The following is a 26427-nucleotide window of genomic DNA, read 5'->3' on the forward strand; positions in this document are numbered from 1 at the left end:
TTGAATCAAGTCCTAGATTCATGCTACAACTTTCCCCCTTTCTTCATTGTTTGAACAAAGCCCTAGATTCGAATGCATGAAGTAGCTTTACCTCTAATAATACTAAAAATTTAGGTGGCTTTGGAAGAGCTGATGGGAATAGAAAAAGATGCACATGCAGACACGTGGGGAGTGGGGCAGTAGAGCAAGGCCGCTTTCGAAGAACTTATACCTGAGGGTCGCCGGGATGTCGGTGGCGGCAGGTCGGATCTGCCGACAATACGGCAGGGAGGAAGAAGGGTCGGAGGACCTCCCGACCCGGCCATGTGTCGGAGAGAACGGCACGGGCAGAGGATCGGGCCCCTCCGGCAGCTGTGGGTTTCCTCCCTCGACGGCGATGACCGCGTGAACAATGCACCTTTTAGTCCTTTACACACACCGGCCGAAGGGATCCGACCAGATCTGTGACCAGCGGTGAGCAGAAAGAAAATGTCGCTACCGCTGTCTTGTTTATATCTGGAGAGGATGAGAGAATGAAGAGAGCAACCCTAGTAAAGCAAGCGCTCAGGCCCCTGCGTCCATATATAGTGGAGTGATTATCTTTTTTCTCTCCACAACAAGCGTTTCAATTTGTGTACGTGGCATTAAAGAAAAGAAACTTTCTATTTAAGGTGACTACTGTACGACTCCTACTTACTACTAGTAGTACTACAGTATTGTTCACTTGTGCTCCCCGCCCCTCCATTCATTGAACAACCCCACGGGTGAATAAACATACAGTAAGTACTGTATTTATATAGAACAAACAAGCTCGAACTGTTTTCGTGTAGTTAAAAGTTGAGGGCGGGGCTTTTCCCGGGCAGTACGCGCGGCAGTTTTCGGGTAGGGCCAGAAGACTATTTTTTTTAAAAAAAACTTCGAGATGGCCACATAGCATGGAGCCGACCCCAACGATTTTAAGCTTACAGGCATGGTACACGCTATCCTAGACTACTATACACATGAAACTGCCACATGAGCGTCCGGGCTGCGCTTGGCTCTTCGCCTCTTCGGGAAGTCGAACAATGATGGAATACTACTACACTAGAGGAGTACTAGAGTATGCTTCTGGCCATCTGACACCGATTAAACTAATGCATGTCCACCGCGTGCGGGAGGGAGAGCGTGTAGCGAAAGCTTCTCCTAGTCTTGCCAGCCACCATGCTCATGGGCGAGGGAGGGATGCTCCTGCCTTTGCGTGTATGACAGGTGGGCCCTACAGGTGTGTGGCCAACCTGTCATACAGTCAAAGGTATGTGCAGTTAAGTCCGTGAGGGAGAGGATAATCAAACTTCTCGTTGATGTACAAGTTGGTGCGACACATCAAAGCACTGCACTCGATATATTTCAATAATTTGCGTGTGTGACTCCCAGTTGCAGAGGCCGGGGGTCATCATCCTACTTTTCGAGAAAAAATAGACGCGTGTGTGAGAGGACGAGTGCGTGCATGCACCTCTTCTCTTCCTGTATAACGTACTACTAAACTCAGAGTACAAGTTTTTGTGGGTGGCACGATGGTGCATGCGAGAAGTCCCGAGAGATAGGTTTAATGCATTAATTGCAATGCATGCATGCATAAAGTACATGCATTGGTCAATTTTCTCTTAATACTTGCATGAAATGATTTAATGCACCTTGGAATCTGAACATGTGTTGGGGACAACCAAATTGAGCCTTATAAAATGCAAAAACTAAAATTTTGAGATAAGCCCTATAAAACCGGAAAGGAGGGAGTAGAAAAAGAAGTACTCCATTCAGGAATAGTGCCGCACTTCGAAACTAGAACCGTCAATAAATTTTGATCTTGCATCTCGTCACATTCCAAATTACTCCATGCTATATTGAATTGCAAACCTGTTCACACTGATCACAACCTAAACGGTTTCCCACTTAGGAGAATATTAGTACTCAGTTATAAATACTAGTATGCCAAGATGACTGCACATTCCTCCTCAACTCCTCATCCACAAAAACAAACAAGTCATTCAGCATCCTTCCCTTGCGTCTGCCATGGCCAGAGTGAGTTCTGGGTCGAGAGATTGCCACCAGGGAGAGGCGAGCATGGAAGCGGAAGCATGAGAGATGTCCCGCCTCGCTGCGAGAGCAGCCGACATGTCCCGCCGCATGGAAGTAGCAGCACAGAGGTCCCGTTGTGCCGCTGAAGCAGCATAGAGGTCCCGCCGCGCCGTTGATGCAGCAGATTGGTCCGGCCGCGCCGCGGAAGCAGAAGAGATGTCCCGCCGTGCCACGAATGCAGTAGAGATGTCCCGCCGCGCCGCGGCGGCCTGGAAAAATTTCTCGCGGGCATGCGATGACTATTATAGGCGCATGCATGCGATCGTCCATAGCCAGACGGATCAGATCTCCCGCTCGACGAGGTTGCAGGACGACATGATAGCCTCGTTTGAACAGGCTATCGGCGTCATCCGACAACTAAGGGAGGGCAATGAGAGGCTCCGGGCCGAGCGCGACCTGCTGAGGGAGAAGATCGTCCAAAGTGCAGACCTGCAGGAGGAGACTAGTGCTTTGTTGAAGAAACTTATGGATGAGAATGACATGCTCCACAACGAGCGCCAAAGGCTGGTGGAGGAATCCGTGGATGTTCTCAAGCAGCGTCTTGAGGACACGAAAGAGCTCATTGCCGCTCGCCGCGGAGACTAGTTTCCTGGTTTCTTTTGATGTAATAATCGGTTTAGGATGTGGATTGTGTCGTCGGTTGTGAAATGTTGGGTTCTAGCGTGGATGTTTGGCCTTTGTTGGCCTCTTGGGATGTTGCGATTTCAATCTGGTAGCTTTTAGTCCTTCGTGTTAGGCTGGAGTTGTGCTGAACTTCTTGTGAATTGTGGTCGTTTTCAGTAATGAAAATCGGAAGGGGCAAGCCCTTCTTTGATCAAAAAATTTTAATCGTCCTTATATATTCATCAGTCTTGCTATAAGTCGTAGTAGATGCTATATAGGTCCGTCGGGTCTTACATCAAGATCCGTGCTTTCAGATTTTCTTTTTTCTCTCTTAAATCTCAGTCGAGTGAGACATAGCCACGCCATTAAACAGAGGCTCGGGCGCCATTAATGGAGACCTTGGGAGAGAGGTGGACGGCAGATGGAGGTCAAAGGGCTCTCCTCCCGATAAGCACGCGCAGGGGTCTGATCGCACGCCTCTCATACTCAAATAGCTACCCTGCACGTCGCCTCCTACCTAATAAAAAAGGGGATGCATGGCGGCACATAAATGTTACTAGTAAGTAGAAAGCCCACGGTTTCAATAATACTTGTGTTTCCGATTGTAACCTGACAGCACTTCTTCCAAAGTGACTTTGTTGATTGTTAATGTGTGCGCCTTCGCAAATCGGACTGCAAATTTACCACAACATGTTGGTGCCATGTCATGGCACCAAGCCAAGTTTCATTATTTTCATGCGTGTTTTGGATTTACAGGAATTAAAAAACTAAGTTTCTCAATGTTTCCAACCCAGCCACGACGCCTAGAATTTTGAATTTCATTCCCATTTCTTGCATGGAACCTAGAAATTTACCCGAGGACACACATGTGATTTTTCAACCAACTTTGGTGCACTGGAACATGTGCTTGTATTTCAAATTTGAATTATGCACACAAAGCTGACACGTTCCCTCCCAGAACCACGAGCCTTCTTGAGAGAAGCTCCGATTTGCAAGAAGCTTATACCAAAATTTGTTCCTATTCGGCCAAAATTTTTTACCACGGCATGGTACTACCATGACATGACACCATGCCAAGTTTCATGATTTTAAAACCAAGTTTATCAATGTTATCGACCGAGCCACGATGCCCAGATGTTTGAATTTTATTCTCATTTTTTGCATGGGACCTACTCCCTCCTTCCATATATATAGGGCCTAATGTTTTTTCAAGACAACCTTTGACTATTGACAAGATTAATAGCACATGAGATGTATACTATGCAAATTATATTATTGGAAGCTCCTTTGACATACAAAATTGAAGGTATGCTTTGTGTAAGTTGCATGTCATATATTATTGCTCTAACGTTTGGTCAAAGTTAGCCTCGAAAAACGCATTAGGACCTATATGCATGAGAGCAGTCGACTTCGAGAGAACGTGTTTGTTCGAGAGACACCGAGGAAGACTACTATATATCGATGGTGCATGTAGGCGGGAATTAAACTAAGGGATGGTCTTATTGGTTTCGGGGATATAGGGGAAGAGTGAGAGGCGGGGGGTAGCTAGAAGGTGATTGTTAAGTGTGAGTGTGTGTTTTACCCATCTAGGCGGAAGTTATGTGCACAAAAGAGGAGAACGATTCGATGTGGCGTTAGGATTGAGGGTAATTAACTACGTATGGAGACATAGAGACCTTGAACGTGCATGTGTGAGAGGTATACATGTATACGTGGGATGTGTGTGTGTGCGTGCGCGCATGATCGAGATAAAAGAAAGAAGACATAAGTCATAAGACCAACGACATGGGAGAGACGGATCGGTATGACAATATGCATGCATGTGAGAATGCATGGAAGAAGTCCCGACAATTGAGCATGTGTTTTTGTCTTTAAGAGATAGTGGCGTGGGCTGGAGCATGCATCTATGGCGAGCAGAGGGAGTGAGGCGCAACGATTGTGCAAAAGAGACCAACCTATAAATGCATATGTATGGAGAGACATATATAGTGTGGGTGATAGGAAGCAAGACTCCGTGCGAGAAAGAAATGTTGACGGAGAAACTACAGATAGATACAGAGATGGAGATGCTAGCTAGAGGGACATTCGCTAGTTTGGGTGTTGGAGATGACCGTCGGGTGGTTCAAAGGGTGAAGTTATATATGTGTGTGAGAGGGCACTTGACTGCATGTAGAGAGAAACATATGTAGTGTGCGTGATAGGAATCAAGAGTGAGGGCGAGAAAGAAGGTTGATGGAGAAACAGATAAATAGAAAGATAAAGATGCTAGCTAGTGTGCGTTAGAGATAGGAGTCGAGTGGATCAGAAGGCTGGGTTATGTGTGTGGGTGTGAGAGAGATAGAGAGAGGGTGCGTGTGAGTCACATACAAACAGATATCAGAGAGAAATGAGATCCAGAGAGATGGAGTTTTGTGTCTGCGAGAGAGAAAGATATTTCACAACGAGAGTGATAGCTAGAGAGACATACGAGGGAACGCAAGATATCTCTAGGGAGAGAGGGTGTGTGTGAGCGACATACAAGAGAACAATGGAGAAATATGAGACCCTAGGAGACAGAGTTTGTGTTTGTGTGTCAGAAAGTGATATTGATGAGGAAGAGTCGTAGGTTCTCATATCTAAGGAGCGAAAGACATCTCTGTATGAGGGGTGTGCGAGTGGCACACATGGGAATAGTAGAGAGAAATGAGACCCCGGGAGACAAAGTTTTGTGTTTGTATGAGAGAAAGAGATTACACATGGAGAATCATAGTTAGAGACACATAGCAGGGAGCGAGATATACTTAAAGAGAGATAGAGTGATGAAGGTCGAGGGAGGGAGTACCGTCAGTGTGTTACGAAGATAAAAGATCATTGTCGACATACAGGTAGCACGAGAGATACCTGAGAGACGATGAATGCGTATAGGTCCAGAGAGATAGTCCTATATAAGCATGAGTGATAGCTATATGAGACGAATATCTGGATTAAAGGGGATTCAAATATTTAAACTGGAGATCACGACATCGATAATATCATAACGCAAATTGGTGTATCAAACATGCATATTCATTTGAATTTGGGCACACGTGTAATGTTATATAGTTTATCAATATTGGTGATCCATAGATTCTGCAATTACAAACAATGCATGGTTTATATGAAATTAATGTCTAAACGGGATTACACTATATGTTGCGTGTGTGAAACACATTATACATGTTTGAGAAGTAAAAAAACCCGCATGAAACACACATTAATTGGAGACAGTTAGCGAGGAATGCATACATTGGCTTTCAACATAAAGTGGTTTCAAATATTTGAAAATCCAAATTGATGGATACAACCTTATGAATCTGAGATCATGCCATTTGTAAACCATATTTATGTATAAATGGTGTTGTGCTTTTGAAAGTATATATATAAAAAATGATGTATATAGAATGTAATTCCAATTGAAAATGGATCCCGCCTGAAAAAAATAGAATACAAACGGAATTCGAATTGAGTTGGCACGGTAAACGTGCACTCTGCAAAATTTGAACAAACCGGGGAAAGTCGCAGTAACCGCCCGGAACCAAAATATGCGAGATGGAAATCACTGCTGCCTATCCCTGCCACGCAAAGCCTATATGCTGGATTTCTATAGGTTTCGATAGGGGTAGGTTTGTTATTTCACCCAAACGTGACGTAACCGCCTCTCACCCGGATTCATACACGGTGGGTGCCAAAACACAGTGTGTCCTCGGCCGAAATCGACTCCCTCCCCGATTCATATTCATACACGGTGGGCGCCAAAAAAAAACTCTCGTCGGCAAATATTCGGTGTATGCGAGATTACCGTCCTATCCCCGACCGACTATTGTTGCTGTGATGTAGTAGAAATTTGAAACAGGGGATAAGTTTGTAAATTTCCTTGCATTTGAGACAAGCGCGCCATGAATACATGGTTCCCCCTTCCTCTCTACCTCCCTTTTCCCCATTCGTACTCCGTGGGCGCCAAAACACCCTCTCCACCCCACCCTCCTCCGTCCGCCGCCGTCCGCCACCCCATCCACCGCCGTCCTCCTCCACCATGCCAAAGCTGATACCCCGACGCCGCCATCCATTACAAGAGATCGACCTCTCTCATCCACGGCTTCGGACCGGGATCCTTGCATCCCGTCCTTTCGCTTCATCCTCGCCGCCGTCCACCTTGCCGGCGTCGCTCCTACGACCGTCTCGTCCACCGCGCCCCGCCGCCACCGTCTACCCTCCTAGATCTGCTTCCACGCCGCCGACAGCCATCGCTACCGCAACACCGTCAAATTCTCAGCAGATGCGTAAACGACGCCGCACCAGAGGCGGTACTCTTTCGTATCTGCTCAACTTATTTATCGCAGCAAGAAAATAGATCGCCACTGCTTTACTCTGATTTCTTTTCTTGGTTGCGAAGTTGCCTTTGTCCGGTTTGCACCTTCAGATCCGCCATGGCACGCTCAACACCATACTCGCAATGCTTATGGTTTTCCCCTTTTATATTCCACACTAGTTAAATCATAGTAGACTAAATTTCAAAATTGGGTCAGTCGATTTTTCAGAGCTCGCCGGAGTTCGCCGGTGCGATCGAAGGGGCTCGAGTGGTTGTGGGGCCTCGCCGAACGAAGAAAACTCGACGCGGGTGGGGGTTGGGGTGGGGGTGGCGGAGGAACACAAGCGGTGGGGGCCGGTGGTCCGGCCGGCAGCCCGTGCGGTGTTTTGTATGGGAAGAATCAGAGATGAGGAAGAAGAAGGGTTAGGAGACGTAGGATCTTCGTCCAACCGCCTGAAATGGTCGCGAGACAGCTAGGAGTTGCATTCTTAATGCGCTCTGGTTCATCATGTGTGGGCACTGCGCAACCAACATTTTATTATCCAAAATCTGCTTACTCTTCTTTACCATGTTCCTCTTCCGTTCTTCTTTAATATGTACTCTCTCTGTTCCTAAATACAAGTCTTTGTATAGATTCCACCATGGACTACATATGGAGCAAAATGAGTGAATCTACACTCTAAAATGTACCTGGATACATTTGTATGTGATCCATAGTGGAAATCTCTACCAAGACTTATATTTTGGAATGGAGGGAGTATGATAGTAGTATAGTATGTTCCTTGTACTAAAGATGAGCAGGGACATTTGTAGTGTAGAGGTCTATACGGTCGGTTGTGATGGACACTTTGAGCCTCTTTGATTCGTAGGATCTTGTAAACATAGGAATAGGATTTGTAGTGGCCTGCCCACTTGAATCCTATAAGAATAGCAAGGAAATGCGGGGAGTTGTGTCGCCTTTGAGAGTTACATTGATATTAACAGTACCGCACCTTCACTTGAAGAGAGCTGGTATCCGAAGCCTTTCTAGCCCTACCGGCAATACTAGCACATATATTCCAGCAAGTTCCACTTTGCTGATTTTACTCTGATGCTTAAGGTTTTCCCGTTATATCTACACTATGATCTGTGTATCTGCTTTGTGTGGCACTAGCAGTAGTCCACTCTTGAAGCTAAACACTTCAATGACTTACAAAATTGGCACCAAGGCATTGAGTGCCATTCTGGATGCAATGAAACTCATACGCTCCCCACCTGTTGATTCTTGTTCAGAATATCATCCTAATGACTATTCTAACCTCGGGGAGTCAAAGGCAGATGGCCTGTCCTGTTCACCCATCAAGCTGCCTGTTCTAATTTGGCAATGTTTTATTGATTGCGGGTATCTTGCATATGTTGTCTTGCATTTCTTCTACTTTGTTGCACCTCCATCTGCTTAGTTTACTCATCATATATGTCGAGATGCCATGCCCATCCATTATCGATACATATTCCATCTATCATCATACCATGTTTTCCACTCAAATGTTGTTCTTGTGCATCAGACATCAAAAAGGAAGAGGGTGATTGCCGAACCTGAAGGAGCACCAGCAAAGTCCTTGAAAAACATGGTGGTGCCGAAGAAATCAGACAGCACCCCACTTATATTGGCTGTACAACCAGTGACACAAAACATAGGACCGACTCCAACAGACTGTACCCATACTTCACTGGCCACACCACTAGCCCCACCACACAGGACCTGCACTCCAGCAAAAGGTATACCGATTTCATTTGCCATAGCACTAGCTGTACCATAGAAAAATCCCACTCCAGCAAAAAGTACAGAAAGTCCACTGGCCAAAGACCTATCCCAACTGCAGAGACGGCCAATTCCTGTAGATTGGAACCCCATTCCATTTATTCCCAGTTTAAAAGACAATGTTTTCAATGTTGTTAGGGACTACGTGCATATATTCCCATCATGGGAAGATTATTGTGAAGACAAACACCATTTTCACATCTTCCTGTCCAACTTACGTGTAAGTGCTATTATTCATGGTTATTATTTTCCTGTTTTCTGCTGATTGAACACATGAATGATTTACATTACATTGTTGTAACTAGGTGAGGGTTAATCTGGATAGTCATGATGAGCAAAGCTTGCTTGTGCTTTTCAAGGAAGCATTGCAGTAGTATCGGTGTTACCTGAGGAAATCACACTTTGATGGCAAGTCTATAAACGAATTTCTAGCGAAGTCTCCTGTGCTAAATTTAGAAGACATTGAAATCACATGACAATTTGAACTTCTACTTTTCCGCATGTTCCTTACGGATCTTTTTTGCAGGAAATCTGCTCGAAGAAGAATTCCGGTTTGACAAGAACGACAGGATATCGCAAATATGTTGCCCGCTGCTTTGCTCTTGTTAGTACCTGTTGTCATGTATCACTGTACTTGCATACATACCTGGTTCATTATGTGATAGCAGTATGCATGATAGCCTTCTTATCAATTGTTCGCTCCAAATTATCTGATCTGTATGAATGTTTACATTAGTGTAGAATATATCCAATGTCAATGTTTTTTTAGCTCGGCATTGTTCTTGTAAGTACATGCTGTCCTTTATCAGTGTACTTATAATGACAGGTAGTTTTTCATGTACCATCACTCTACAGCTTATTTTCCTTTACCCTCCATTTTCTACACATCAAATCTATATTTACTCTTACCATAAGGTTGGTACTGAAGAAGTTTAGTTGTGCATTGCTCTTGGCTGTACCTTTTGCCTGTATCGCTGCACTTACATTTATAGCTACTTGGTTATGTAGCATCACTCTTCATCTTATCTTAAATATTCTCTATTTTTTCGTACATTATCACATCTATATTTACTCTTAACAAAATGTAGAATAAAGGCAATGCTTTTGAAGAAGATTCTGTGGTAAACTTCTTGAATTGCCCCCCCATCAGCATGGACAAGGCCTTTATAGAGCCTGTCTTCACCAATAATGTAAGTTTGTCCATCTCAAGCCTTCAAACTTTGTTGTATATATTTGGTTAGGCATGACTGCAAAAGTTGTTTATTTTTGGTGTTTGCATCAAATTGCTTGTTTAAAGTTTATTATGTAGTTCATAAACAAAAGTTTGTCCTTTCTCAATTTAAGTTTTCAGTTGTACAACCAACTTCCTTCTTCATACCATGTAAATTAAACTATACAGAGCAAGTGATCTCCTTTTGCACTGCATGTATGCTTCTGTTCTTCATCCGTAATCCAGTGGTGTGGTGAACCTACCCACCACAGCACAGTGTCATATTCTGCAATGTCTTAACTATGAACAATGTCATATCATTCTACTATTATTTAAACCGTCTCTTTATTTGCCAATCTGAAATGATATAAATTGACAGCACACTAACCATTGATACTTATGAGTTCTTGATCTGTAATCCAGTGGTGTCGTGAAGCTGCCAACTCCTTCACAATGTCATTTCCTGCCATGTCTTGACCTCAACAATACCATATTGTGTTAATGCAAATTTAAACTGTGTCACTTTATTCGTCGGTAAGAAATATGATGAATTGTCAGCACTGATACTTTTATGTGCAAAACCCGTCATCTGTCTGCTTGTTTATCTTTCAGAGTGAGGACGATATAAGTGTTGAACAAGCGCAGTCTCATCATCTTGCTCAGCTGCTTGCGCTGCAGCTCCCCAGCAGAGCTAACCTTTCTTGAACTCTATTGAAGTGTTGTCGGTTTTGTATATTATTTTGTCGGCGTGTTTATTTGCACTGGTGGCGATCTTTGATGCCCAGTGTATGTAATCTGCTGTCTGCTTGTGCTTTATTATCATAGTGGCGAACTTTGATGCCCAATGGATGTAATATGCCGTAATTTCTTTATTGTATAGTATAGGTTTTTTCTTATTCACGATGCTGTAGTTATGTTACTGTATATATATCCTGTCTTCGTAGTAAACCGGCCAAATCGTAAAATTACGGTACATAATCGGGCCGTCATGCAATCACGATGTAGGTTGGGCCTGAAACGTGCCAATCAGCTCACGGGCCGGCAGCAGCCCGAAATGAACCCCGACCCATGATTGTGCGAATCAAATCACGGGCTTTTAACAGGCCGAAAAATTGTCTCGGTCCTTGTTTGGCCCAATCAGATATCGGCTGCGAGTAGGCCGGATGCAAACCGGGCCGTAGTTAGGCCCAACTATATGACGGGCTTTTAACAGGATGAAATTAATATAGGGCCGAAATGTTAAATGGGCCCTTAACAGGACAAAACTAATATCAGGCCGAATTACTAAGTGAGCCTTTAGCAAGTGGGCCCAAAAGCATAGTGTTCAGTTGACGGGCCGAATCCGATATGGGCCATAATTAGGCCCAAAACCTCTTAACAGGCCGGACCTGATCTGGGCCGTAATTTGGCCCAGAACGTGGTAGGCTTTTAACGGGCCGGATCTCATATGGGCCACTATTAGGCCCGGAGCGTGGCAGGCCATTAATAGACCGGATCAAATATGGGCCGGCATTTGGCCCAAAACATGGCAGCCAGTTAACGGGCCGACCTACTAGGGTCCTCAAAATCTTGTGGGCCTACAGCTGGGCCGGCCCATTAATGTCGGTGAAATCTCGTGGGCATTTAGCTGGGCCGGCCCATTATGATCCGCAAGAATTTTGTGGGCCTTTACCTGGGACGGCCTATTATGGCACACGAAAATCTTGTGGGCCTTTACCTGGGCCGGCCCATTATGGCCCGTGAAATCTTGTGAGCCTTTAGCTGGGCCAGCCCATTATGGTCCGCAAAATCTCGTGGGCCTTTAGCTGGGCCGGCCCATTATGGTCTGCAAAATCTTGTGGGCCTTTAGGTGGGCCGGCCCATTTAAACTTGTTGGGACGTGCCATGTGTCGACGTATCATAGGCGCATTCTGTCCAGTGAGTGGATGACATATGTCCCGACAATGAGCCGACACATGTTTCCTCTAGCCAATGATGATTTTACACGTGAAAAATCCCCATTGGTCGGGGCTATTAACGGGTTATCGGAGCCAAAACCCGACCCGATAGCTTAATGGCGTTCCGTTACGGTGGATGCCACGTGTCGGTCACCCTTGACAAAAGCACTTCTGTGACGCGCGATTTATCGTCATGGAAGTGGACACTTCCGTGATGATAATTTTGGTAATGTCATGGAACACTTCTACGACAGCACATGTATGACTATCTTGATTCTGTCATAAATTTGTCATGGATGTACACGCATGACAAAAAAGCGACCTACTGTGACAAACACGTATCTTCACGGAAGTGTATTTTTTTTGTAGTGCCAGCGATCCTCCTCTTCCGGGAATTCGCTTCCACCAGCTTCCTCCCCCACTGCCGCGGATAACATCGAGGTGTCGTCCTAAAGGACCCTTCCAGAACAGGGAGAGGTGCCGGAGGTTGCCAAGAACATGGGGGAACCGACCCCCATGGAGAAAGGAGACGGGGGCCATGTCTAGTTTGGCCTCCAACCAAATGTCATTCCAGAAACCCACACGGTTCCGGAGTCAGAGGAGCAACACTCTTCGCGAGAAGGGGGCGCGCCTACTATACCGTTCTGGTGACCTCTGTCAATGCGGAGGCGCCGGGCACTTTGGTGAGAGCGCTTCAAAGTGCCACCATTGTGGAAGAACATCATACCCTTATGGGTATGGTGATTGAAAAGGTTCAGTCCGCGAAAAGCAGACTGAGCGAAGCCTACACCAGCCTTTTAAGAGGCTTTGAGGTATGTGCTTTACATTATCTTTTAAAAGAATGCTTGTGTATAGATAGTAGCCCCTGAGACTCTGTTCGGTGTTTGGAAAGAAAACCGAACAGAGGATCTAATAACTCATGTGGGAGACTAACGCACAAATCTGTTTGAACAAGCAGGCTGCGAAGCAGGCGTCAGCTTCCCATGCCGCCGAAGCGTCCGAGCTAAGGCGGAAGCTAGAAGAAACGCAAGGTATGTAATACTGAAATACGTCTGCAACGATGCCAACTACGATGTAGCATCTCAATGAGTTTCATAATTATGTTTGCAGCTGACACGACTGAGGTCGAGGCCCTCAAGAGTGTGCTGGACAAGGCCAAGAAGGAGGCGGAGGAGGAATGAGCCTCCCGCCTTAAACATGAATTGCGGGTGGAGGAAGTCCAGCAAGAGCTCAAGGATGCCATAAGCAAATGTGAGTCCTTAGAGCGCAAGAATTCGGAGCAAAATTCTGAACTTGCCAAGGCACTCCAAAGTGCACAAGAAGCCCGGGCCGAAGCCCAAAGCGATGTCCGGGAGATCCAGGAGGCAAGGCAAATTGCAGCGGGTAAGGCCTTTAACCTACAGAGCAAATTTGTGAAGAAAAGGTACATCTTTCTAACCCCGGAGTGTTGCTGATGCCACGGAGTTCTTCCGGGATGAAGAGGGGAGCTCAACGGAGAAGCTGTTCTGGTCACAGTACCTTGTGCCAGAGCATCCTGTGCCCCTCAGCGACCAGCTGAAACAATGGACCGAACTGCATAGGGTGGCTGAATTGGCCATGAGGGATTTGATAATACATCTTTGGCCCGCCGAACCCATGCCCAGTAGGTACTTCGGTCTCGTCAAGCGGCTGGTCAGCGCCTGCCCTAGGCTTGATGTCGTGAAGCGGTCGGCCTATATTGAAGGTGCGCAGATGGCCTTCACCCGCGTCAAGGTGCAATGGGCGAAGATGGACGCTGTCAAGCTTGCGACCGAGGGACCGCCCGCTGGGAAAGAGCATCGCATGCCAGAGAGGTACTTTGATGATGTCCTGAAAGGATCCCGCATTGTAGAGGGCTAATGTTCGAAGGACATCATATTTAAATGAATGTATTATGTTGTCTACTCTTGTATCATGAGACAAGGCTTATGTATGATATATTGCTTATAAAAATACCTCCTCCTGTGCGGCTGTTTATGATATCCGAGAGTTGGCCAGTCGTCGGCTTCAGCCCCCACGTAGGTAGTACCAGGGTGTTAGGCACAACACTTAAAACACACTTGACCCATCGTACTGGTCCGTGAAGGTGTTAGTGCGGTGAACCAGGCAGTCGGACTATACGGCTTTATCGCCCTCACTTAGCCATAGGAGTTTTATAATGGGAGTGCGGGCGCAGCCCCTAGTATTGTTCGATTATCCGAACTCAGGTGTTGTGAATGCCCGGCCGGGTGGAGGCCGGCCTATCGCATAATGCGGAAGAAATCGCTAAAGATTTATACTTAGTCACCGAATAGCTGACCAGCTCTCACCGCATCATGACAGCCAATTTTCGGCTTTCTCTACTGAGGTGTTTGTCCGGGTGAACCAGAAACACAATCGCAGTAGTTCTCCCTTTACTACCCTAGCCGATCAGACGGAACGTAAGGTAGCAAGCACAGGAGCCGGGCAACCCAACTATTGACCAAAGACATGATTCGAAGCCAATGCATATAATACTATATTCAGGACGCCGAATTGCACTATTAAAGTGTTCAGACTTTTCAATATTTAAAAGATGTACACGGCTTAATAAAGCCCCTGGAAATTTAGGCCATACCAAGGTGTACATGATAATCAGATAAAAACAGGGAAATGTATGTTAAGAGATGAGCCGACACCATGTAGGTTTGGGCTAAAAACTGTTTCCATTATAGTCTGATTGATACATCAGAACGTATTGATACAAATAGTGCAAGAAGCAACAAGGCTATTTTACATGTGAACACAAGGGGAAACCATGCATGCGTCCTGAAAGCGGACGAGGTGATCTTTAAGGATCTTTTAGGTACTCTGGCACGCGTCTATGCGGCTTTTCTCCTTGGTGTATTGTCCTTCGAGAGGATCATCGACCAGTGTTTTCATAAAAGGCCACGGAAAGAGGCCTTGGTACCGTCGAAAGGGTGATGTGGTTTGAGGGAACCTGAAAGAAAAATAGAATAAAATAAGAAGAAGAGGAATGTGAGTTTCCTGGTAGGGTCTGGCTGTATTGCAGGCATTGTCCTTTTTGTGCCTCCATCCTTTCCCATGGTATTTTTAGTGCGTAATTATGTACGCGTGGCACATATGCCACAATTCGGCAGGGGATGAGATGGAGGCCGGATTGCTAATCGAGCTCCTGATGAGCTGGACTGTCGTATGATGGGGTAGTCCGGACTCGTTTGACAGTGTCCAAGGACTTGGCCGCTGACGTAATAGTTGGCATAATGAGGCCACCCTGTATTTCCGCTGCCAGGGCCGTGGTGTGCTCCTTAGTGCGGAGGGAGCGTTCCATATTTCCATTCACTGTTATAACACCGCGTGGTCTGGGCATCTTGAGTTCGAGATAGGCGTAGTGCGGGACTGCATTGAAACGAGCGAACGCGGTTCATCCGAGCAGTGCATGGTAGCCATTGCGGAAGGGGATGATATCGAAGATCAAGTCTTCGCTGCGGAAGTTTTCCAGCGAGCCGAAGACCACTTCGAATGTGATTGAACCCGTGCAGCAGGCCTCTACACCGGGTATTACTCGTTTAAAGGTAGATTTAGTGGGCTTGACTCTTGATGGATCAATACCCATCTTGTGGATTGTGTCCTGATAAAGCAGGTTAAGGTTGTTGCCGTCGTCCATGAGGACTCGCGTAAGGTGGAATCCGTCGATGATTGGATCGAGGACTAATGCGGCCAAACCTCCGTGACGTACACTGGTCGGATGGTCCCTACGATCGAAGGTGATCGGACAGGCCGACCATGGGTTGAATTTTGGGGTGACTGGCTCTATCGCATAGACGTCCCTTAGCGCGTGCTTGCGCTCCCTCTTGGGGATATGGGTGATGTATATCATGTTCACCATTTTGACTTCGGGGGGAAATTTCTTCTGACCCCCTATTTTCGATGTGCGAGGTTCCTCGTCGTCATCCTCACTGGGGGACTTATAACCCACAAGTATAGGGGATCAATTGTAGCCTCTTTTGATAAGTAGGAGTGTCGAACCCAACAAGGAGCTAAAGGTAGAACAAATATTCCCTCAAGTTCTATCGACCACCAATACAACTCTACGCACGCTTAATGTTTTCTTTACCTAGAACAAGTATGAAACTAGAAGTACTTTGTAGGTGTTGTTGGATAGGTTTGCAAGATAATAAAGAGCACGTAAATAAAAGCTAGGGGTTGTTTAGGTAAAGACACAACTAAGTTAGTTTCAGTAGAGATCTTTTTTTCACGAGAAAGTTATTTGTCCCTAGACAATCGATAACTAGACTGGTAATCATTATTGCAATTTTATTTGAGGGAGAGGCATAAGCTAACATACTTTCACTTCTTGGATCATATGCACTTAAGATTGGAACTCTAGAAAGCATCCGCAACTACTAAAGATCATTAAGGTAAAACCCAACCATTGCATTATAAGGCATCAAGTCCTCTTTACTCCCATACGCAAACAACCTACTTACTCGGGTCTGTGCTTCTGTCACTCACGCCACCCACCATAAGCAAATCATGAACATATTTCAAACCCTATAGCAGGGATCCCTCACGCTTGCGTGACACGGAGAGGACAGCACCAATAATAAAACATGCAACTCAAACCAATCACGATCATCAATTAACCCATAGGACAAAACGGATCTACTCAAACATCATAGGATAGCCATACATCATTGGGAAATAATATATAGCGTTGAGCACCATGTTTAAGTATAGATTACAGCGGGTAAAAGAGGGGTTACACTGCTGCATAAAGGGGGGAAGAGTTGGTGATGATGGTGGTGAAGTTGTTGGTGTAGATCGTTGTCGCGATGATGGCCCCGACGGCGTTCCGACGCCACCGGGAGAGAGGGGGAGAGAGCCCCCCTTCTTCTGCTTCTTCTTCTTCTTATTCCTTGACCTCCCCCCTAGATGGGAGAAGGGTTTACCCTCTGGTCATGGAATCCATGGCAGCGGAGGGGCGAGAGCCCCTCCGAGATTGGATCTCTCTCTCTCTCTCTATGTTTCCTTCTGTTTCTGTGCTCCTTGATTCTGCCCTTTCACCGTTTCTTAAATTCCCGGAGATCCGTAACTCCGATTGGGCTGAAATTTTGACACGATTTTTATCCGGATATTGTCTTTATTGCAACGAAAGAAGGGCACCAACCGCCTTACGGAGTGGACACGAGGGCCCAGGGCGTGCCCTACCCCCTGGGGCACCCCCCTCATCCTCGTGGGCCCCTTGGGCATCGTCTCGCACTGATTCCACTTCCCAAAATTCACATATATTCCAAAAAATTCTCCGTGAGTTTTTATCCCATTTGGACTCTGTTTGATATGGATTTTCTGCGAAACAAAAAACATGCAACAAACAGGAACTGGCACTGGGCACTAGATCAATATGTTAGCCCCAAAAATAGTATAAAAAGTTACCAAAAGTATGTAAAAGTTGTAGAATATTGACATGGAACAATCAAACATTATAGATACAACGGAGACGTATCATCATCCCCAAGCTTAATTCCTGCTCGTCTTCGAGTAGGTAAATGATAAAAAAGATAATTTTTGATGTGGAATGCTACTAGCATAATCTTGATCATGTAATCTAATCATGGCATGAATACTAAGACACGAGTGATTCAAAGCAATAGTCTATCATTTGACATTAAGACAATAATACTTCAAGCATACTAATAAAGCAATCATGTCTTTTCAAAATAACATGGCCAAAGAAAGTTATCCCTACAAAATCATATGGTCTGGCTATGCTCCATCTTCATCACACAAAATATTCAAATCATGCACAACCCCGATGACAAGTCAAGCAATTGTTTCATACTTTTGATGTTCTCAAACCTTTGGAACTTTCACGCAATACATGAGCATGAGCCATGGATATAGCACTATAGGTGGAATAGAATATGATGATGGAGGTTGTGTGGAGAAGACAAAAAAGGGAGAAAAGTCTCACCTCGACGCGGCTAATCAACGGGCTATGGAGATGCCCATCAGTTGATGCCAATACGAGGAGTAGGGATTGCCATGCAACAGATGCACTAGAGGTATAAGTGTATGAAAGCTCAAACTGAAACTAAGTGGATGTGCATCCAACTTACTTGCTCATGAAGACCTAGGGCACTTGAGGAAGCCCATCGTTGGAATATACAAGCCAAGTTCTATAATGAAAATTCCCACTAGTATATGAAAGTGATAACTCATGAGACTCTCTATATGAAGAACATGGTGCTACTCTGAAGCAGAAGTGTGGTAAAAGGATAGTAACATTGTCCCTTCTATCTTTTCTCTCATTTTTTTTATTATTATTTTCTTTTTTTGTAGGCTTCTTTGTCCTCTCTCTCTCTCTTTTGGGCTTCTGTGGCCACTTTTATTTTGATAACCTCACATGGGACAATGTTCTAATAATGATGATCATCACATTGTTATTTACTTACAACTCAATATTACAACTCGATACTAGAACAAAGATATGACTATATGAATGCCTCCGGCGGTGTACCGAGATGTGAAATGATCTAGCGTGGCAATGAAATCAAAAAACAGACAAGCCATGAAAACATCATGCTAGCTATCTTACGATCATGCAAAGCAATATGACAATAAATGATCAAGTCATGTATATGATTATGATGGAAGTTGCATGGCAATATATCTCGGAATGGCTATGGACATGCCATGATATGTAGGTATGGTGGCTGTTTTGAGGAAGATATAAGGAGGCTTATGTGTGATAGAGCATATCATATCACGGGGTTTGGATGCACCGGCGAAGTTTGCATCGACTCTCAAGGTGAGAAAAGGCAATGCACGGTACCGAAGAGGCTAGCAATGATGGAAGGGTGAGAGTGCGTATAATCCATGGACTCAACATTAGTCATAAAGAACTCACATACTTATTGCAAAAATCTATTAGTCACTGAAACAAAGTACTACGCGCATGCTCCTAGGGGGATAGATTGGTAGGAAAAGACCATCGCTCGTCCCCGACCGCCACTCATAAGGAAGACAATCAATAAATACCTCATGCTCCAACTTCGTTACATAATGGTTCACCATACGTGCATGCTACGGGAATCCCAAACTTCAACACAAGTATTTATACAATCCACAACTACCCACTAGCATGACTCTAATATCACCATCTTTATATCGCAAAACTATTGCAAGGAATCAAACATATCATATTCAGTGATCTACAAGTTTTATGTAGGATTTAATGACTAACCATGTGAATGACCAATTCCTGTCAACTCTCTAAATAGATATAAGTGAATCAAGAGAGTTTAATTCTTTATATAAAAGAGATGCCCACGCTCTAACAAATATAAGTGAAGCAAAAGAGCATTCTACAAATGGCGGTTTTATATGTGTAGGGAAACAGGCAATCCAAACTTCAAATGATATAAGCGAAGCACATGAAGAATTCAATAAAGCCATACTCAAAAGCTATAAGTGAAGTGAAAAGAGCATTCTACAAATCAACCATGGACTATCCATACCAGCATGGTACATCAAAGAAAATTGAAAACTAAATGCAAAAGACGCTCCAAGATTTGCACATATCACATGAACGAAACGAAACCGAGAACATACTGATACTTGTTGAAGAAAGATGGGATGCCTTCCGGGGCATCCCCAAGCTTAGACGCTTGTGTATCCTTGAATATTTACTTGGGGTGCCTTGAGGCATCCCCAAGCTTGAGCTCTTGCCTCTCCTCCTTATCCTCATATCGAGACCTCCTCGATCCTTGATCACTTCATCCACACAAAACTCAATAGAAACTTCGGTAAGATCCGTTAGTATAATAAAGCAAATCACTACTCTAAGTACTGTTGCAATCCAATTCATATTTTGTTTTTGCATTGTAGCTATGGTAATATAACTTTTCCATGGCTTAATCCACTGATAGAAATCGATAGTTTCATCAAAACAAGCAAACAATGCATCAAAAACAGAATTTGTCTTAAATAGGACAGTCTGTAGTAATCTAAACATTCACCATACTTCTGGTACTCCAAAAATTCTGAAACAATTATGCAAAATAAACAATGTGGATATAAAGACAGTGCAAAAAGTTTCAGAACCGTTTGACGTTCCAGTAAAAAATGTAAAATCATGTACTACAGCCAAAGTTTCTGTTTTGCACCGCACAAACCAACAAGCAATGTAAACATCCTAAAGGCAAATCCTGGCACATTACTTTTATAATACAATGGAATTGTACAAGGGGATAATTATTTTTGTTGAAAATTTTCTGTAATCAAGATTCACAAAGTTTCCGTGAGCATGAACAAAGTTCAAGGAGCTCCCTCACTTCAACAATGCTTGTCTGTCTCACTTTCACTTTCCTTTTTGAAAAGTTTTGGGTTCCCCTCTTTATTTTTTTGTTTTTAAACTCTATAAAAGCACTCAACAGAAATAAATGACTCTCTAAAACTTCCGGCTTGCATCCCTGGCAGCGCTTTCTTTAAAGCCATTAAGCTAGGCATAAGGTGCTCAAGTAATGAATCCACCCGGATCCCAAGGTATATCAAAGCCAATTTGAATTAGCAATGATTTGGCATTTAGTAGTGAGCACAAAGCAACATATATCAAGCAATGACAAATTCTAACTCTCTTCCTATGCATCGGCATGTCATACAAGAACAATTCGTGCACATCAAGTAAAGGCCAATGCATAGCATAAGAAGTTTCTTGCCATTTTATCGTGTTGGAAACATAGAGAGGCGGAGATGTAGTTCCTCTCTCATAATAATTGCAAGTAGGAGCAGCAAGCACATGCATATTATATTCATCAAAATTACCATGTGCAACGGTAAAAGGCCACCCATCAATATAATCCTTAATAAGTGCAAACTTCTCCGATATAGTGTAGTTTGGAGAATTCAAAAAGATAATAGGACTATCATGTGTGGGTGCAATAGCAACAATTTCATGTTTAACATAAGGAACAATAGCAAGTTCATCTCCATAAGCATAATTCATATTGGCATCTTGGCCACAAGAATAGCAAGCATAAAGTTCATCAAAAAGGGATATTTCAAACGAATCAACAGGATCATAGCAATTATCATGGCATTCATCCTTCGGTAAGAACAAAGGGACATTAAATAATGTATGAGTTGGAGAGTTAGTCTCATTAGAATGTGGGCATGGGTAGCTAATCCGATCTTCCTCCTTTTGTTCTTCGCTCTCCTCATCATCTTTTTCATCCAATGAGCTCACAGTTTCATCAATTTATTCTTCCATAGACTCCTACAAATTATTAGTCTCTTCTCGGACAGCGGAGACTTTCTCAATAAATTCATCAATATCATAATTGTATTTATAATTCTCATAGCAATATTTAAGGATAGATAAATTTTTAGATCTATAAACTAAATCATCAAAATCTTCAAACTCTTTAAACAAAGATCCAATTTCACAAGCACCCTTAAAAGCAACAAATTCTTCTATTCATTCCACATCATAGTAATCATATATACCATTAGAATAAGAAGCTAAGGTTTCATTATCATTGAATTTGCATGAAAAGGGGGGTGTGGAGCCTTCATCCTAGAGCAACAAGTATAATCATATCTCAAGCATAGTTTCCGAGCACACCAACGCAACATATAAATTTGATCCCATAATAGTTTCCCTTTTTGAGTCAAGTGATAATCCCTAAAGTATTCACGTTGATCCAATGTGTCTCCCATTATATAATTGAATGGGGTTTTCTCAGGATTATTAAACTAGTGCATAATATCTTTCACATAATGAGCATCGAGGGCTTTAGGAGGTTCCCCATCTCCATGAGTAGCAAGTAAACCTAACTTTTTTGGTATTTTGTGTTCCATATCCATAACTAAAGATATAGAACAACTTAGAACAGCAAATAAAACCCACTTAGTGATAATGCAAACAAGCACACACGAGAATATTCACCCCACACTATTGCTCCCCGGCAACGGCGCCAGAAAAAGGTCTTGGTAACCCACAAGTATAGGGGATCAATTGTAGCCTCTTTAGAAGAGTAGGAGTGTCGAACCCAACGAGGAGCTAAAGGTAGAACAAATATTCCTTCAAGTTCTATCGACCACCGATACAACTCTACGCACGCTTAACTTTCTCTTTACCTAGAACAAGTATGAAACTAGAAGTACTTTGTAGGTGTTGTTGGATAGGTTTGCAAGATAATAAAGAGCACATAAATAAAAGCTAGGGGCTGTTTAGATAAAGACACAACTAAGTTAGTTTCAGTAGAGAGCTTTTTTTCATGAGAAAGTTATTTGTCCCTGGACAATCGATAACTAGACCGGTAATCATTATTGCAATTTTATTTGAGGGAGAGGCATAAGCTAACATACTTTCTCTTCTTGGATCATATGCACTTATGATTGGAACTCTAGCAAGCATCCACAACTACTAAAGATCATTAACGTAAGGCATCAAGTCCTCTTTACTCCCATACGCAAACAACCTACTTACTCGGGTCTGTGCTTCTGTCACTCACGCCACCCACCATAAGCAAATCATGAACATATTGCAAACCCTACAGTGGGGATCCCTCACGCTTGCATGACACAGAGAGGACATCACCAATAATAAAACATGCAACTCAAACCAATCACGATCATCAATTAACCCATGGGACAAAACGGATCTACTAAAACATCATAGGATAGCCATACATCATTGGGAAATAATATATAGCGTTGAGCACCATGTTTAAGTAGAGATTATAGCGGGTAAAAGAGGGGTTACACCGCTGCATAGTGGGGGGGGAGTTGGTGATGATGGCGATGAATTTGTTGGTGTAGATCGTTGTCGCGATGATGGCCCGGCGGCGTTCCGGTGCCACCGGGAGAGAGGGGGAGAGAGCCCCACTTCTTCTTCTTCTTCCTTGACCTTCCCCGTAAATGGGATAAGGGTTTCCCCTCTAGTCCATGGCCTCCATGGCAGCGGAGGGGCGAGAGCCCCTCCGAGATTGGATCTCTCTTTGTTTCCTTCTGTTTTTGCGCTCCCTGATTCTGCCCTTTCACCATTTCTTAAGTTCCTGGAGATCCGTAACTCCGATTGGGCTGACATTTTGACACGATTTTTATCCAGATATTGGCTTTCTCGCGGCGAAATAAGGGCACCAACCGCCTTACGGAGTGGCCATGAGGGCCCAGGGAGGGCCCTGCCCCCTGGGGCATGCCTCTCACCCTCGTGGGCCCCTCGGGCATTGTCTCACGTTGATTCCACCTCCCAAAATTCACATATATTCCAAAAATTGCTTAATTTTTTATCCTGTTTGGACTCCGTTTGATATGGATTTTTTGCGAAACAAAAAACATGCAACAAACAGGAATTGGCACTGGGCACTGGATTAATATGTTAGTCCCAAAAATAGTATAAAAAGTTGCCAAAAGTATGTAAAAGTTGTAGAATATTGGCATGGAACAATAAAAAATTATAGATATGACGGAGATATATCAGTGACCCTTTCTCCTTATGTTCGGCATTCAACTTGCCGGCCTATTTGAAGACCCAACAGCTTTTGTTGGTATGGTTGGCAGGCTTATCAGGAGTGTCGTGGATCTGACAAGGTCGATCAAGTATTCGGTCTAGGCTTGATGAACCGTCTTTGTTTCGCTTGAATGGCTTCTTCCGTTGACCGGGTTTGGAGCCATTGAATCCGGCGTTGACTGTCGTATTCTCTATATCATCATTGATGCTCCGACGCTTAATTATTTTTGCGTCGGGGCCTTCCATTGCCGTTTCGGGCTTCAGAAGTGCCGGGGTCCCTGCTACTGTTACCGCTACGGCCTAGCAAGCTATCCTCGCCCGCGTAGAAGCGGGTCATTAGTGTTGTAAGGGCTGCCAAGGACTTTGGCTTTTCTTGGTCGAGGTTTCGGGCGAGCCATTCATCACGGATGCTGTGTTTCAAGGCCGCTGGGGCTTTGGCGTCCGGACAGTCGACAATCTGGTTCTTTTTAATTAGGAACCTGGTTCAGAATTTCCTAGCCGATTCTCCGGGCTGTTGGACTATATGACTGAGGTCATCGGCATCTGGAGGCCGGACATAAGTGCCTTGGAAGTTGTCTCTAAAGGCATCTTACAAGTATTCCCAGCTTCCAATAGAGTTTTCTGGGAGGCTGTTTAACCAGTGCCAAGCTAGCCCCTTAAGTTTTAGGGGAACGTATTTGATGGCGTGTAGATCATCACCACGAGCCATGTGAATGTGGAGAAGAAAATCTTCAATCCATAGTGCGGCATCTGTTGTGATGTCGTATGATTGGATGTTCACGGGTTAAAAACCTTCAGGGAACTTGTGCTCCATTACCTCATCGGTGAAGCATAGGGGGTGTGCGGTGCCTCTGTATCGGGTTGATACGTCCATTTTGCATCATGCTTTTATATCGATATTTATTGCATTATGGGTTGTTATTACACATTATGTCACAATACTTATGCCTTTTCTCTCATATTTTACAAGGTTTACATGAAGAGGGGGGATGCCGGCAGCTGGAATTCTAGGCTGGAAAAGGAGCAAATATTAGAGACCTGTTCTGCACATCTCCAAAAGTCCTGAAACTCCACGGGAATTATTTTCAGAATATATAAAAAATATTGGGCGAAAGAACTACCAGAGGGGGCCACCCACCGTCCACGAGGGTGGGGGCGCGCCCCCTGCCTCATGGGCCCCTTGCTGGCCCTCTGATGCCCATCTTTGGCTATATGGAGTCTTTCATCGAAGAAAAAATAACAAGCAAGCTCACAGGACAAAACTCCGCCGCCACGAGGCGGAACCTTGGCAGAACCAATCTAGGGCTCCGGCGGAGCTGTTCTGCTGGGGAAACTTCCCTCCGGGAGGGGGAAATCATCACCATCGTCATCACCAACGATCCTCTCATCGGGAGGGGGTTAATCTCCATCAACATCTTGACCAGCACCATCTCATCTCAAACCCTAGTTCATCTCTTGTATCCAAACCTCAGATTGGTACCTATGGGTTGCTAGTAGTGTTGATTACTCATTCTAGTTGATGCTAGTTGGTTTACTTGGTGGAAGATCATATGTTCAGATCCATTATGCATATTAATACCCCTCTGATTATGAAAATGAATATGATTTGTGAGTAGTTGCGTTTGTTCCTGAGGACATGGGAGAAGTCTTGCTATAAGTAGTCATGTGAATTTGGTATTCGTTTGATATTTTGATGAGATGTATGTTGTCTTTCCTCTAGTGGTGTCATGTGAACGTCGACTACATGACACTTCACCATTGTTTGAGCCTAGAGGAAGGCATTGGGAAGTAATAAGTAGATGATGGGTTGCTAGAGTGACAAAAGCATAAACCCTAGTTTATGTGTTGCTTCGTAAGGGGCTGATTTGGATCCATATGTTTCATGCTATGGTTAGGTTTACCTTAATACTTCTGTTGTAGTTGCGGATGCTTGCAATAGGGGTTAATCATAAGTGGGATTCTTTTCCAAGTAAGGACAGTACCCAAGCACCGGTCAACCCACATATCAGATTATCAAAGTACCGAACGCGAATCATATCAACGTGATGAAAACTAGCTTGACGATAATTCCCATGTGTCCTCGGGAGCGCTTTCCTTTATATAAGAGTTTGTACAGGCTTGTCATTTGCTGCAAAAAGGATTGGGCCATATTGCTACACCTTATTTACTTTTATTACTTGCTACCCGTTACAAATTACCTTATCACAAAACTATCTGTTACCGATAATTTCAGTGCTTGCAGAGAGTACCTTGCTGAAAACCGCTTATCATTTCCTTCTGCTCCTCGTTGGATTCGACACTCTTACTTATCGAAAAGGCTACGATAGATCCCCTACAGTTGTGGGTCATCGAGACTCTTTTCTGGCACCGTTGCCGAGGAGTGAAGCTCCTTTGGTAGGTGGAATTTGGCAAGGAAAAATTTATATAGTGTGCTGAAATTTACTGTCACTTGTTACTATGGAACATAATCCTTTGAGGGGCTTGTTCGGGGTATCTTCTCCCCGACCAGTAGAGCAAAGAGTTGCTCCTCAACCTACTGAACCTACTGAAAATGTTTACTTTGAAATTCCTTCGGGTATGATAGAGAAACTGCTAACTAATCCTTTCACAGGTGACGGAACATTACATCCCGATTTGCACCTAATCTATGTGGATGATGTTTGTGGATTATTTAAGCTTGTAGGTATGCCCCAGGATGTTATCAAGAATAAGGTCCTCCCTTTATCTTTGAAGGGAGAGGCATTGACATGGTTTAGGCTATGTGATGATATGGGATCATGGAACTACAACCGATTGAAATTGGAATTCCATCAGAAGTTTTATCCTATGCATCTTGTTCATTGTGATCGTAATTAAATATATAATTTTTGGCCTCGTGAAGGAGAAAGCATCCCTCAAGCTTGGGGGAGGCTTAAGTCAATGTTATATTCATGCCCCAATCAT

This window comes from Triticum urartu, chromosome 3A (assembly GCF_056163025.1).
Source record: "Triticum urartu cultivar PI428250 chromosome 3A, HENAU_Tu73, whole genome shotgun sequence".
NCBI lineage: Eukaryota > Viridiplantae > Streptophyta > Magnoliopsida > Poales > Poaceae > Triticum > Triticum urartu.